At 40.4% G+C, this 13,715-nt stretch overlaps 1 long non-coding RNA gene across 3 annotated transcripts in view; it reads left to right on the top strand.

Moving 5' to 3' along the window:
- Nucleotides 1-2,940: 2,940 nt before the first annotated feature.
- Nucleotides 2,941-13,715, top strand: part of LOC148225117 (uncharacterized) — a 42,590-nt gene continuing 31,815 nt past the window's right edge. For all 3 annotated transcript variants that reach the window (XR_015802604.1, XR_015802605.1, XR_015802606.1), the window contains exon 1: nt 2,941-3,112. This is a non-coding gene — a long non-coding RNA (uncharacterized LOC148225117). The remainder of the gene's footprint in view (nt 3,113-13,715) is intronic.

Consider the following 13,715-nt stretch of genomic DNA (forward strand, 5'->3'; position numbering starts at 1 on the left):
AATTTACTGGAGAAACCAGGTTCTGCTGCAGGGGAAGAGGGGAGAGGGAGGAAGGAACTGAGGAGAGCAAAGGATGCTGTTTGCCAGGTGAGACCCTTCCCTCCAAGGAAAGCACTGGCAGCCAGGGAAGAAAGGCAGCCCTGTGGGACATGACTGGGGTGCTGTGGTCACAGATGGTGGTGGCTGGTGTGTGTGAATTTGCCTGAGGATGGTGGGATTATGGCCAGGTGGAAAGCTCATGGGTGGACATTCCTAAGTAGGGCTAAATCAGCACAGCTTTTGTCAGAAGCCATTAGTGGTTCTTTTAGTAAGTGCCTAAGAAATGATGATCGATCAATTTTTCACACTTTAGCCACACGGGGAAAAAAGGACAGAAAGCATAACCTTTAATTTCCTACTTAGAAAATAAATTTTGTATGGAATTGACTTTCAGAGTAAAGCATAAACTATTTGCTGTTTCACCTGCTCAACTTCATGTAACCCCAGATATTAAAGCATGCTAAAAACATGGTATGTGTCCTTCTTCCATAAGGAGATGATAATTATCACTTCATATGTACCTTGATTGACGCAAACTACCAGTGGTAAAAATAGTACTTATTCAAGTAAGCAGATAGATTTTCCAGAGTTTTTGGAGTCAACATTAACTCAGAGTAGAAATACCTGATAAAATCTGTCTCTTATCCATGCAGTTATTGCCAGTTATCCCAACTCTCCCAGATGCACGGGGTCCCTGGCTCTTGGATCCACAGCCACAAAGGCTGCCCAGGCCCCTCCACACTCAACAAACATTGTGGTTACAGCAAAACTTCAGCAAAACGAACCTTTTTCATGTGAAACACCTCATATCTGAAGAGGTGGCATCTCCTGAAGGAGAAGCACTACCAGGAATGTCCCAAGAAGTTCCACTACTCTCTGCTCCTTATGAACACTCCTTATGGACTTCATTTAGAGAAGCTTAAGGCTCCCTGCTTGCTTGGAGAAACCATCTCCATGCAGAGTTGTCCCACACTTTTAGAAGCAGAGCTGTGGCTTCAGAAGTCACCCAGACCCTCTTCATTACCCAGGATTTTCTTGAGTGATATATCAATATTAAAGTATTTGAGAAATAATTTGTATTATTGAAGTCCAAGGAAAGATTGATTTTGATGGCTTTTGTTCAATTCTTTACTCACCTGCCAATTCTGGCAATGTTGCCTTCAAAATGTATCAATAAAGCAGTGTGAGAATGGAAACATTTGCTTTCATGGTGATTGACTTTCTACTTTATAAAAATCCAGTGAACTAAGTTCCACTTATGTGTAAACAAGCAAATTATTCAAAAATAATTAAGAAAAATTGTTCTGTTTATTCAACACCATTCAAAGCTACCTTGTGTGTGTTTTCAGATCCAAATTTAAATGTGGTTTGTGTTGCTTAAAATATTAATCTGCTCTACAACTGTGAGCAAGATAAATCATTTTTGGTATATTTAATTTGAACTGCTGAGCACCTTCTATACGGGGGACAAACATTTTCACTGGCACTTTATGGGAACAGGATTTTTTGTTGTCTGACACTGAGCATCCACATATCTGCAGTTAAGTACTGCAGCAGAACCTGAACACAGGACATCACTTTGGAGATATGCAATGACTGACACCACTGTTTTGGCACACAGGCTGGCCTTACCTGTGTAAGCAATGCTCAAGGAGCAGTCTGTATTCTCACTCCAGGACTAGGACTCCTGGAAACACAGCTGCCCTTTGCCTGGAGCTCAGCTGAGCTGCTCTGCCATTCCTTCAGAGGCACATGTCTCTCTCCACCCTGTGAAGGCTGCATGGCTGCTGGAATTCTGGCACTGGCTGAGGGGTTTATTTTACATCCTCCCAGCCATAGGAGAGCTACCAGCCTTGGGCATAGTCAGCCAGACTTGAGTATTGGAACAAGTGGAAAGGTCCCACTAAGTGTAAGTCGGGGCAGTATGTGAAGTTAGCAGTAAGAACATCACAGTCACTGAAGAGAGCCCAAGTTCTTGCTGCATGGATGGTAGGCTGTCACCTCATCTCAGAGCTGCCAGGGGAACGACACATAAACCATCATGCTGGTCGATGAACAGGAGGCCCATTATTTAAGGGAAATCCATCATTCCATCCACCCATGTGCAAACAATACTGCTGGCTGAAATTGTGCCAAGTTTAGGAGCTTATACAACTCTTCCATGGTAGAGGGAAAACTCTCTGGGAAGGAGAGGCTTAGGTTAAAAGTTTGATTGTGCCTACTAATGAAATAACAAACTTTCTCATTGAAGTAATTACATAAACTGGGTCTTAAACTGTGGAAGATGCTGAGTCAAAGATTGAATTCATCCAGCATCTGCAGGCTCAGTAAGCAGTGGAGTCATCATTACTGTGCTTCCAGGACAGAGCCAAGGCCACCATCCTGATGAGCTGACAGGACAGTGCTCCTGGCTTGTGACATTGCTGCCCCAGAAAACTCGGTCCATGTGCTGGAGCTGGCTCAGAGAAAACAGTCCTGAGCCACCCTGACACACTCCACAGACCCTCCAGTGTAGTTGTCGCCCTTGTAATGTCTCTGCCCAGTGCTAGATGCTCCCAAGCAGTGGCTGAGGTCAGAGTTCTGGCTATCTTCTGCATCCTAAACGTGTGCCATCAGATGCTGTGCTTGTTTAAGATATGGGACATCATCCTCTGCCTTTGAGGCAGATGCAGCTTTCTGTGTGATGCAGTACCTGGACCAGCAGACCTTTTCATCAGGGATACCAATAAAAGTCATAATCTAATCATAAATAAGCAAAGGCTATTTTTTGGTCCTAATTCCAGTCCACAACTTCTCCAAGATCCTGGGCTGAAGGAAGCAGAGTCCCAAACTCAGTAAGTATAAAAACACTCAGTGTGCCTCAGCTTTTGCCTCTATTTATATAACAACCTTAGCCAGCACTTTGCATCTGAAATCTGCTAACTACTGACTAGGGTTTCTGACATTAAAAAGCCTTAGAACATTCCGAATAAAGCCTAATGTAAACTGCAGCATGATTTTCAGAAAAAATAATCTCATTTTGACTAAAGAAATTTCCAGAAGACTGCTACTCTCCTAGGAGGTCACTGCAAAGGTAAGCTACCCTCATTGATAAAAACTGCATTTAGTCTCACTTGTGCTCCTTGCTGTCAGCTCCTACATCTTTGTTTACTGTTTTGAAACACTGAGAAAAAGCTTTATTTAGCCATGCTACAGAAACTGCAAATGAGATCCTTTTCAGTCTTGTAATGTTTGGTTTCTTTCTTTTTTCTATGCTATTTATTAGCATGTTTCTAGCACAGGGGATGCTGAAACTAATGCAGCCACAATGCTTATTTTCCTTAAACTGCTTAGCAGGAGCATGCATGGACACCATGATTTTCCTGGGAAAACTACAGGGAGATCACTATTCATTCACGTTTTGATTTATCTTAAAAGATAATGTATCATGCTTTTTTCAGTTCTGCTTCTTCATTTGAATTTCCATACACTCAAAAGAGCTGTCTGCACATAGATAATGTTTCCCTTCTGCTTTCTCATTCCATTATAAATAATATTTGGTATTCACTTGAACTGACTGGTTTTTAACTTAACTTTTTCTTCATAATTTTCTTAAAAACACTCTTGCCTGAAGTAAATATTTACCTAATGCATGTCAGTGTTTCTAACATGTCAAATGAAGTGATAATAATTTGGGGCTCCCTTATCAGGAGCTCTGTCACATCAAAGAACAGATCAACAGATGGATTTTCTATTTTTACTGCTAGAGAAACCTAACTTTTAACCAGTCTCAGAGCACCTTAAGCTTTTATTCTCACCTTATTCTTTTCCCCAGAATAGAAAAAACAAAGTAAACAAAAGCCAAAGCTCTTGAGGAAGCCTGCTTACTAAAGAACCCCATCTCCCCTACAGAAACTGTTCTCTTCCACCCCCAGCCTGGAGGGTCTCTGAGGGCAGCTCTCACTTCAGAATTGTATTTTGTTAGTTGTACCAGGAGAAAATATCCTGAGATGATTTTTAAAATGGTGCTATGCTGTACTGAAGGAAACAGAGGGAACAAGAAGCAGAGGGTTTTTGTTAACAGCATTGCAGAATTTGTATAGAAATAAAGGAAAACGAATTCTCAGTTAGAGTTTAAATCATTGCAATTTTTCTTAAGAAAACCTCACACTGCAAAGTATAAAAAGTGTCCTAAATTCTAGAAAAATATAGCATTAAGACAGTGAGAATTTTCAATTTTATTTTCTATTTAGTTCAGTCAATTGTACAACATGACAAACAGGTTCTGTTTCTTAATTTGCTTAATATTCCATCTTCACTTTTATACACAAACTTTCTGCATAATTTAAATAACTGCAGACATTGCAGAATTTGATTTCCTTTCTTACCCAGGCAGGCCATACTAATCTCTGTGCCCGTAGAAATTACAATCTTTTAAATTATGTTTTACAAATAATTTTTGAGGGGCATAACTAGAAAGAAAAATTCAAAATTTTAATTTGAATGAAAGTTGCATGTTTCTTCTTTCTAATGTCTTGCTATAATAATATTTGATCTGGCAAAGTATATTATATGTTTTATCAGGAAAAGCCTCACGTTTAAGATTGAGCTTATGCTAGATTATTTTTATGGACTCATATTAAAATAATACTCAAATATTATTGTAATGCTTTTTCTATCTTTCCTCTATACTAAAAATTATTATTACAGGAATATATATTTCATATTAATAAACTATGATTCTGTTAACTTTTCTACCTTTTCCATTCCAAGTCTCAACCAGCAGTTCTCACTTTATGGCAGAAAGAATCTGATGATATATTCTAGGCAAAAATAAGGGTACACTAACTGTTCTCTATTTCTTCAAAATGCATTTTACTAGAGGTAGAAATATTGTGTGTAACACAATAAAATTGAGCAGGAGACAGAGTGGTTGGATAAGTAACTAGGGAATCTAGTAAGGTAGGGAATAATTTTGTGTATTTGTATCAACTTTTATTTCTTTAAGCATCCGTGGTTACAGGTATTTCTGTTCTTTCTCTGTGAGGAAATTGTTCTTTCTTGATAGTTTGCATGGTTATTTGATTAATTTGCCTTCCTGGAGCCCTGGTGCCAGCACAGTGCTGTGGTGGTGGCCCCAGGCATGAGCTCTGCTCATCTTCCCTGTCCAGTGTTCACTCATTAGGAGACTTCAGTGACTGGGGCTCTTTTGGGCACTTCTGATGTTTTCTTGCAGGTCTGTCCATGACAGGAGGTGGGGACAGGTAGGTCTGTGAAGAGTGAATTGGATGAATTTGCTGGGCTGTGATGCACTGCCTGTGCACAGCAGATGTGATCAGTGCATTGAGATCTCCATCTAATTGGATCTGGTTTTCCAGAACATCAGTTTTTCTATTGATCTTGGTAGTCTTCATTGTCAAAACATTTTAAAATCACCTTTTAAAGCTTTTTAGCAATGAAATTTCCTGTACAAATAGTCTTAGCAGAGACCATTCATTCTACCACTGCTGGGGAAGGCAGCAGAGTCCTCCTCTGATTACATTTTCTTGATGGAAATGCAGAGACCATCGTTTTGAGGAAGATGTGATTTGACTTACTGTGGGGTTTTGTTATGAACCCATGCAGGCTATTATTGGAGAATGCTGTAAATTGATTTTTTTTTTCAACAGGACACAAAATCACAAGTTTTTTCTCACAGGTTTTACTAAAAGACAAGGAGCCACTTCAAGCATATAGAAGAACAGGTTTCTTGGCTTATTTTTTGAAATCTTTCATGAAAGATACATCTGAGAAGCTCTGATAGCCCCACCCAGCCTTCTGCTCCTTCTAGGAGCTGGATCCCACTTGTGACACAGCAGGTGGGAATGATGCAGGCAGGGTGAGAGAGCTCCCTCCACTACACACATCAGTGACAGGTGCCCAAAGCTCCTCCCCTGCACACAGCTGCCAGCAGTGACAGGTGCCCAAAGCTCCTGCCCTGCACACAGCTGCCAGCAGTGACAGGTGACTGTGCTCTGCAGCACATCTAATGGGAGAGACTGAGCTGCTGAGGTGACAATCTCCTTAGTGGCACCCAAGGCACATCTAGAGCAACAACACTCTGAAATTTGTGGTCCTCAGGCATTTATCTCCCCAGTCATGAGTAGTTGTTTCAGAAGGCTCAATACTTCGCAAAACCAAGTCCTAGAGAATTAAGATTTCATAGAAGAAAAAAGTTACAATTCCAGGAACCCTTTTTACGTATCCTCCAAGCTGAGGATAGCCAGAGTGAAGAAATGGGATTTGCAGTTATTATCTCTTGGTTTCATTCTTGTTTCTGATGCCCACAATGCCTGCTATCACCATCAAGGAAACAAAAAGAAATTAACCAAATTTCTCTGGAACTCAAAAATTTTAAGCATTGACAGACATCTAAATCAACTGCTGAGAACTTTGAATTTCTCACTAGATGTCAGTGAGGGAGCATTGAGAAAAAAATCACAGATGTTCAAGACCATTGGAAGATGCAATATAGAAAATTCCTGTTCCACTTCAAGCTTAACATTATGATAGCTACCAAAAAATACTACTCTTTTGAATAGGATTTGCTGTATATTCATAGAACAGTGTTGACATAAAAGGTATCCACAGTAAGATGTCTGAAATAATTTGTCACTTTGGAAAATTCAGAATTAAGTATTTATGCCCTTAAAGAAGGCTGCACTTAGAAGAAATCTAAATCAAATTAATACTTTTCAAACTCTTTTGCTCTGTTTCTTTTTCTTTTCATGTGTATGGGTGAATTCTTTTAGTTTTTAACAGTGAATTGGGACCATATGTTAGCTATAAGATACCTCATATCAATGAGGTCTGATAGTCATTCAGGAAATCATAGCAGCATTAATTTTATAATAAGCTCATTACATTGTACAGCTTAGCAAACAGGCAACAGATCTTTAGGAGCACAATAATTGCGGGGATTCTAATTAATTAATTAATATAAAAATGAATAGAAGAATTCTTTATGAATATGTATTTTTTTCTTCAGTCACTTCCTGTTTTGGCAGCTCTTTTCTTCTGCAAAATGTATTTGTTTTGACAGCACCATTAAGCAACCTTGTGAAATTAATTCCGGCACTCAAAATAAATAACACTCTTCTCCAACGATAGGCTGTAGCCTTCCAGTAGGCTTAATTCATATTGGATTTAATTAAGAGTCATAGATACATAAATCAGTTGATATTTTGGGTATCTGATGTTCTATAGTTTTTTAATCTCAGAAATATTTGACTGAAGCATCTAATAATTTTGCACATGTGTGTGTGTGCACACACATGCATATGAAGAGACATAAATCACAAGCTTCAAGTCTCTCTATTTCATAGAATGGAGCAGTAACAAGCAGTAGGACCAGAAGAAATGGCTGTCATCCCTGGTTTAGATTGGATATTGGGAAAAATGTCTTCAGTGAAAGGGTTGTCAGGAACAGGCTGCTCAGGAGAGTTGAGTCATCATCCATAGAGGTATTTAAAAGATGTGTAGATGTGACATTTAGGGACATGGTTTAATGGTTAACAATTAGATTTAATGATCTTAGAGGTCTTTTCCAACCTAAACTATTCAGTGATCCTGTTTTACACTCTACATTAAGTAATGGTGGCATACCTTGTTATAGCAGTGCTTGTTCTTTCAAAACTTGTGGGGAAAATGCAAAAACAGCCAGAGAAAAACCCAAAGAATTTGAACAGAGGATGCTGCAAATCATCCAGGTTTGTGTGTGATCAGGGAAGACTCTGACTTGCACAGGGGGCTCTGGTGATATGTGCCCAGATGTTGAGCATAAAGAAAAACAAATGACATTATATTGTTGGATCATTGCAATTTTAATATTGGTCAAACTTTAATGCATTTAAGGTGCTTACTGATAAAATTATAAAATTTTAAGTTTAGCCACCTTTTTCTTACATGACAACTGTCAATGGATATGTCCATTTTCTTTCCTACCAAAGAACTGGTATTTTTATATGTTTGAATATCTGCCTTCTAGAACTGTTGATATAACAGTTTCTAAAGTGTAGTTTAATCTGTTCATCTGCAGCAAGTCAGATATATCTTTCAGAATAAATCAATGGTCCCAATCCACGAGAAATGTGATGGGCAGGAGATCCACAGACTCTGTGCAGAGCCAGGAGCAATACCGAAATGTAAAATTCATGTTTTATATTCTTCCTCAGCCTCAAAATCCACCTTTACACTTCCCTGTGGCCTCCAGCAGTTGTTTCCACACCAGTCTTAGCGGGACCTTGGATAAAGACTTCAGGAGATCTGAATTTAAAATAGTCTGCCATAGTTACAGAGGAGAAAATGTGAAACATTCCAGCCAACAGCAGGAAGAATTACACAGAGAAAAACATTCTGTAGGTACACATTGGTTATGGAGACAGTTTCTGTGAGTGATGTCAAAACGATCCAAAATTTTTGAAAGGAGGGATTATGCAGTGCTCTCTGCCTATTGACTCAAACATTTACTTCAAATGCACAGCAGAACAATGTGTAACACTTAAAACAGAAACACAAGGATTACCTCGAAATCTTAATAAACTACAGATGCACACATAAGTTTGATATTGAGCAAAGCTATCCACGGGTCATCTCAGTTTGAGAGGATCAACCTCTCTGTCTCCTGGGCATGAAATGAGGTGGTACTCGCCTTGTTTTGCTTTGACTTCTCTAACATCTCCCTTCTATATTCCTGTACATTTTGCCTATTTTATGTAGGAAGAAGAATCCTTCACATTCAGCCTAATCACAAAAACCTCTTGTGATTCTATAATTTGAAAAGCTGATGTCATTGATTTTGCTGATGTCATGTCTCCGTCACAGACCCAGGCAGGTGGCAAGTGTGTTCATACTAAAAACTTGTTCTGCAGGAAAAAACCTTCATTCAAACCTCATGTGATTTTATACAGATAATCCTAAATTATTACTTTGGACCAGAACCAGGTAACATCCTGTGATCTCCTGATCTCTTGTTAATTCAATTTAGCTCTGGTCATTCTTATTCATATGTGTTATATTTGGGAATAAACTGATTAATGCCACAATTTCACCTGATGGATTGCCGCTTTCTGGAAAGCAGTTTTCTGTCAAAAGGCAATAAATTACATTCTTGATGCCCTATAATAATTAAAAGTTTAAAGGAGCTGATAACAGGGATTGAAATAATTAAATCACAGTCATAAACAAATGAGAAATTAAACCAAATAATCTCTGTACCAGCTGTGCTATAATTACAAGTTTATCTACAAAAACAAATTTGCTTGTCTTTGGATAAAAGCAGACTGGGGTTTTTTATTTTTTGCTTAGCATAGCAAATTTGTGCCAGAGATGTGTCTTTTTGGAAATAATGGAGGCTCTCAAGCATAGATTTCCTGGGGATTTCCTAAAGACAAAAGACCACCTTCCTTCTTCTCCTCCTAAATCTTGCCCAATCCATCACAAGTCCTGTGTCATCTGACACAGGGAAATCTGGGAAAACAGAGCAGCTCCCTGCCCTCTCTATTACCCCTGACTACACCTACCACGTTTCTGCAGGGCAGAGGCAGACACACACTCCTTTGCTTCATGGCCTGGACAGCAGTGACACTGCTGGAGTCACACAGCAGGGCTGACATTACACCCCTTGTTCACATGCCCAGACTGGCAGTGTCTGCTTTAAAGCTACATCTGCCGTGCAGGCAGAAGCGTGGCTAAATGCAGCCTCTTGGTATTGAGAAGGGAAGTGGGTGGAAAGATCCCACCAAAGCCTTTGGATGAGGATGGAGAGGTGAGGTATGACATCCTGAACTACCCCAGAAAGGCAGGGAGAGCAGTGGTGCAGGCCAGCTCATGGTGAATGTGGCAGCTCAAGCTGCATTTTCCCTTCTGCTTTGCACTGCCCCAGGATGAACAAATTTCAGTCTCAGCAGTGGGGAGCAAACAGCTGAGGTTCCCAGAGCTCAGTGCTGAATTTCTGACTGGGCACTGCTTGCTGCACAGGGAAGAGATGGGAGGTGCTCCTCAGCCCCTCCAGACCCTGGGGCCATGGCTGAAACTCAGCCACCTCTGTGCCAGGGCAGGCTGGGTCAGCAGGAGCTCCACCACCTGCCAGTCCACTCAGACCTGCTCACAGAAGCCAAGCCCAGGCACAGAAATACATTTTCTACATGGAGAAATAAACACCAACTCAAGAAGTCATCGTGTTCAGGAGCCTCAAGCCTCTTTAAGGAGTTCCCAGAATCCTAGGATGGTTATGGTTGGAAGGAACAGCAGTGAGTCAGCTGGTCTGACTTCCCCACTCAAGATAGGGTCATCCTAGAACACATTGCACAGAATTGTGACCAGATGGTACTAAGTACACTCACAGCAATCTTTTCTTTTTCTTACGTGTATCATGTTTAATTGAAACAGTCTCTTTTAAGCAGAGTATGTACAGCATCATTAAATCTTTTGTAATCACTGAAAAAAATGATGAAGCTTGAATTTTAATTTTCTCTTTCAGGGCAAGAAATGGGAAAATGCAATTCTTTGTTCAAGTCCTAAGCTAAAGTTTTTAATCTAGTTCCTCAGATGGGGGAGTCTGTTCCACAACTGTATTTTCCTAATGTTGCAACAGATCTGTACTGCTGTTTTTTAGTTCACATCTCATCTTTAATTTTCTAAAACAATATAAAGTTATTCAAAGACAAAAACCCATGAAGAGTACCCCTCATGAATGGCAATACTTCAGACAAGCTTCTGTGTTTGCCAATAAAATTACCTGATTAAGCCTGTTTACTGTTCTCATCTAACTTGCAGCATAAGTAGCTGACTCACTGCTGAAATTATTACAAGAAAACCCAGTAAAACATCCAGGAAAATCCACTAGAGCAATCTCACTGGTCCAGAAAGGAAATGACTTCTATAATATGAGGTGCATGGACCTCAGCCAATAGTTAAGCTTAAGCTGTTCACTCACTTCTTTATTGGGATAAGGGAGAATCAGGAAAGTAAGGCAAGAAAAACTCATAGGTCAAGGTGAGGACAATTTAAAGTGAGGGAAAGAGAAAAAAAACAGTCGAGTGATGCAAAGGCAATCACTCACCACCTCCCACAAGCAGACAGCCCCCCGGTCTCTGAGCAATAACTTCTTTGGAAAGACAAAACCTTGGTTTTGCTGCTGCCCATGATGTTATGGGGTATCCAATATACCTTAAATGATTTGGAATATCATTTTGGCTGCCTGAGATCCACTGTTCTGGCTGTGTCTTTTCCCAACTGCCTGCCCACCCTCAGGGCACTTCCCAGGGGGCAGAGTCACAAACAGAAAGTCTCTTTGCGAGCACTGTGTAGCAATAGCCAGGACACTGGTGTGACACCAACGCTCCTTTGGGCACGGATCTGATCCACAGCACCGTAGGGGCTGCTGTGAACGAGGTTAATCCATCTCAGCCAGACCTAGCACAAACTACAGTGCAGTTTCCTTACTGGTTTCCCTCACTAGCTTGCTCTGTGCACATATTGGCTCAGTTTCAGCACAGTAGGAAGTCCTGCAATGACTCCTTCCATTCCTATTTGAAACATCTGAAATAGATGCCTGGGGCAGCCTGAGAAGCACGGTGTAAAATCCTCTCTTCCTAGTTGAGTCGGGCGTGCTAGGCAGGCTATGTCAGCCACTGTAGGAACAAGCAGGTTTTGGTTATATCTGGTAGAAAAGTTGAGTGGGAGAAAGATTTTGATTCATAAATAAAGGGTTATGTCTGTATTATGGTTATGTGGCTGCAGTTCTGATGGCTGAGGGGTAGGTGTTAGAATTGTGAGGGCACACCTTGGTATAGAGATCCTTTTAAATTCTGAGCCTTTAGGCACAGCACTCAACCCTGTCTGTTCCTCATTTCTCAACCAAAACATTCTCTCTAGAATTAAAGAAAGTAGCCAGTCTTGAATCAAACCTTGTTTACCTATAACTGTCCAGCCCCTACTTCAAGCAGGCTTAGATACAGGCTGCCAGGAAGAGAAAGGGTTCTAGGAAGGACAGCTGTCCTTTTGGCTAGACATAAAACAAGGCTGTGTTTGAGTGGCTTTAGCTGTGCCCCTGCTTCTGTGCCTGACAGACTTGTCTCTCTGTGCCTCCCATTAACACTTTGTCCCTGGGTACATCACAGGTCTCTATGCCCAGTATGGATCTCTTCTGAAACATTTCTTTCTGTAGCATTTGCACTTACCTCTGTCCTCTCTGGAAACTGCAGCTTGAACAGTGCTTGTGGCCATCTGGGGATTACAGTTCTTGCTTTGAGCATCTAAATCCACAAAGGAAGGCAGCCCAGCCTGGAGAGGGAGAGACTGGAACAAACATCTTTTGCGTAATGATAAAACTAAAAATGAGAGTCAAAGTATCTTGACAGATGCAATTGCTCAAAATTGATTTTTCTTTCTATTTGTTTTTCTTTCTCAAAATCTTAGCACAGGCTATTGCTATTCAATAGTAAGAAGGCCAGACTGGCTCATTAAATGGAGCCACTGCTCAATTTGAATTCTCTGGACTATGAGAAATCACTTCTTGTCCATGCAAGACCATTGATGATTTTCCCCACCTCTCTGCAGCAGAAGGCAAACCCAAAGACAGGCAAAACCACAATCCATCATCCTGTAATGTTTGTGCCCCTGCAAATCCTTGGTGTACTGGATAATTGATCAGTCAGCTGACAATTGGTAAATGGTTTGAAAACTGAGAACTCGCAGGTTGTTGTTGGATCATCACCCTCCATCCATGCTGCAATGCTTTTGTGTAGAAGATGCACACAGAAATAAAAACAGTTTGGTGTTTAATTTTCTGGGTAATAATTCCTGGGAGTCTGCCTGTGCTGTTCTGCAGTCCCACGGTCACCCTGCCCTGAAGTACCAACAGCAGTGCCATGCAGGGTTCAGCTGGAGTCTGTTCTGTGCATCTCATATTTGACATGAGAATGTGTCCACATAAGGAGGATGTCAAGTGAACCTCCTCCAGCAGAGTGACTCTGTCAATGAGCAGAAAGCAGGGACCCTCCCTCACAAAGGAACCAGCAACATCTCTGAGTCAGGGGAATGCAAAGGATTTGTGTTTTGAACTGCTCCCTCCAGTTCAGATACAATGCTACTGAAGCAAGGTCAAAAGATTACATCCAGATGAAGTCAGACTGGCTGATGAAGATAAGCTCAGCTGATCTTGACTTCAGTTAATCTATTCTACAGCACAGTTTCTTTGTCACAGGGATATCCTTTCTGTTCTGTTTGAAATTGGGGAAAAACTGAAAGTTAGCAAAAGAAGATAATACAAAGATGCTCTATAGCATATGATAGCATTGAAAACACATAATCACAGAATGATTACATGCAGGTGCTTTATTGAAGAGCTCTGGGAATCAGGGGTGCAGACCCAAATCTGACTCCAACATGACTCTGAGATGAGCATTTTTTTATACCCTTTTAATTATATAACTATATATTAATTATTAAACCCATAATGTTCTGTTGTGTAATATATATATTGATCTTATCCAAACATGCATTCTTGTGATTTTCATTAGGCCCCCCCAAATATTATTTCTCATTATTTTTGTTGCGATTACATAGTTTCTCATGATTCTTATTACGATTAAACAATAATCATAATCAATTACCGAACAGTTGTTAGATTTAAAAATCATATCATTTATCATATG

Source organism: Sturnus vulgaris, chromosome 1 (genome assembly GCF_052056855.1).
Source record: "Sturnus vulgaris isolate bStuVul1 chromosome 1, bStuVul1.hap1, whole genome shotgun sequence".
In the NCBI taxonomy this organism is placed as follows: domain Eukaryota; kingdom Metazoa; phylum Chordata; class Aves; order Passeriformes; family Sturnidae; genus Sturnus; species Sturnus vulgaris.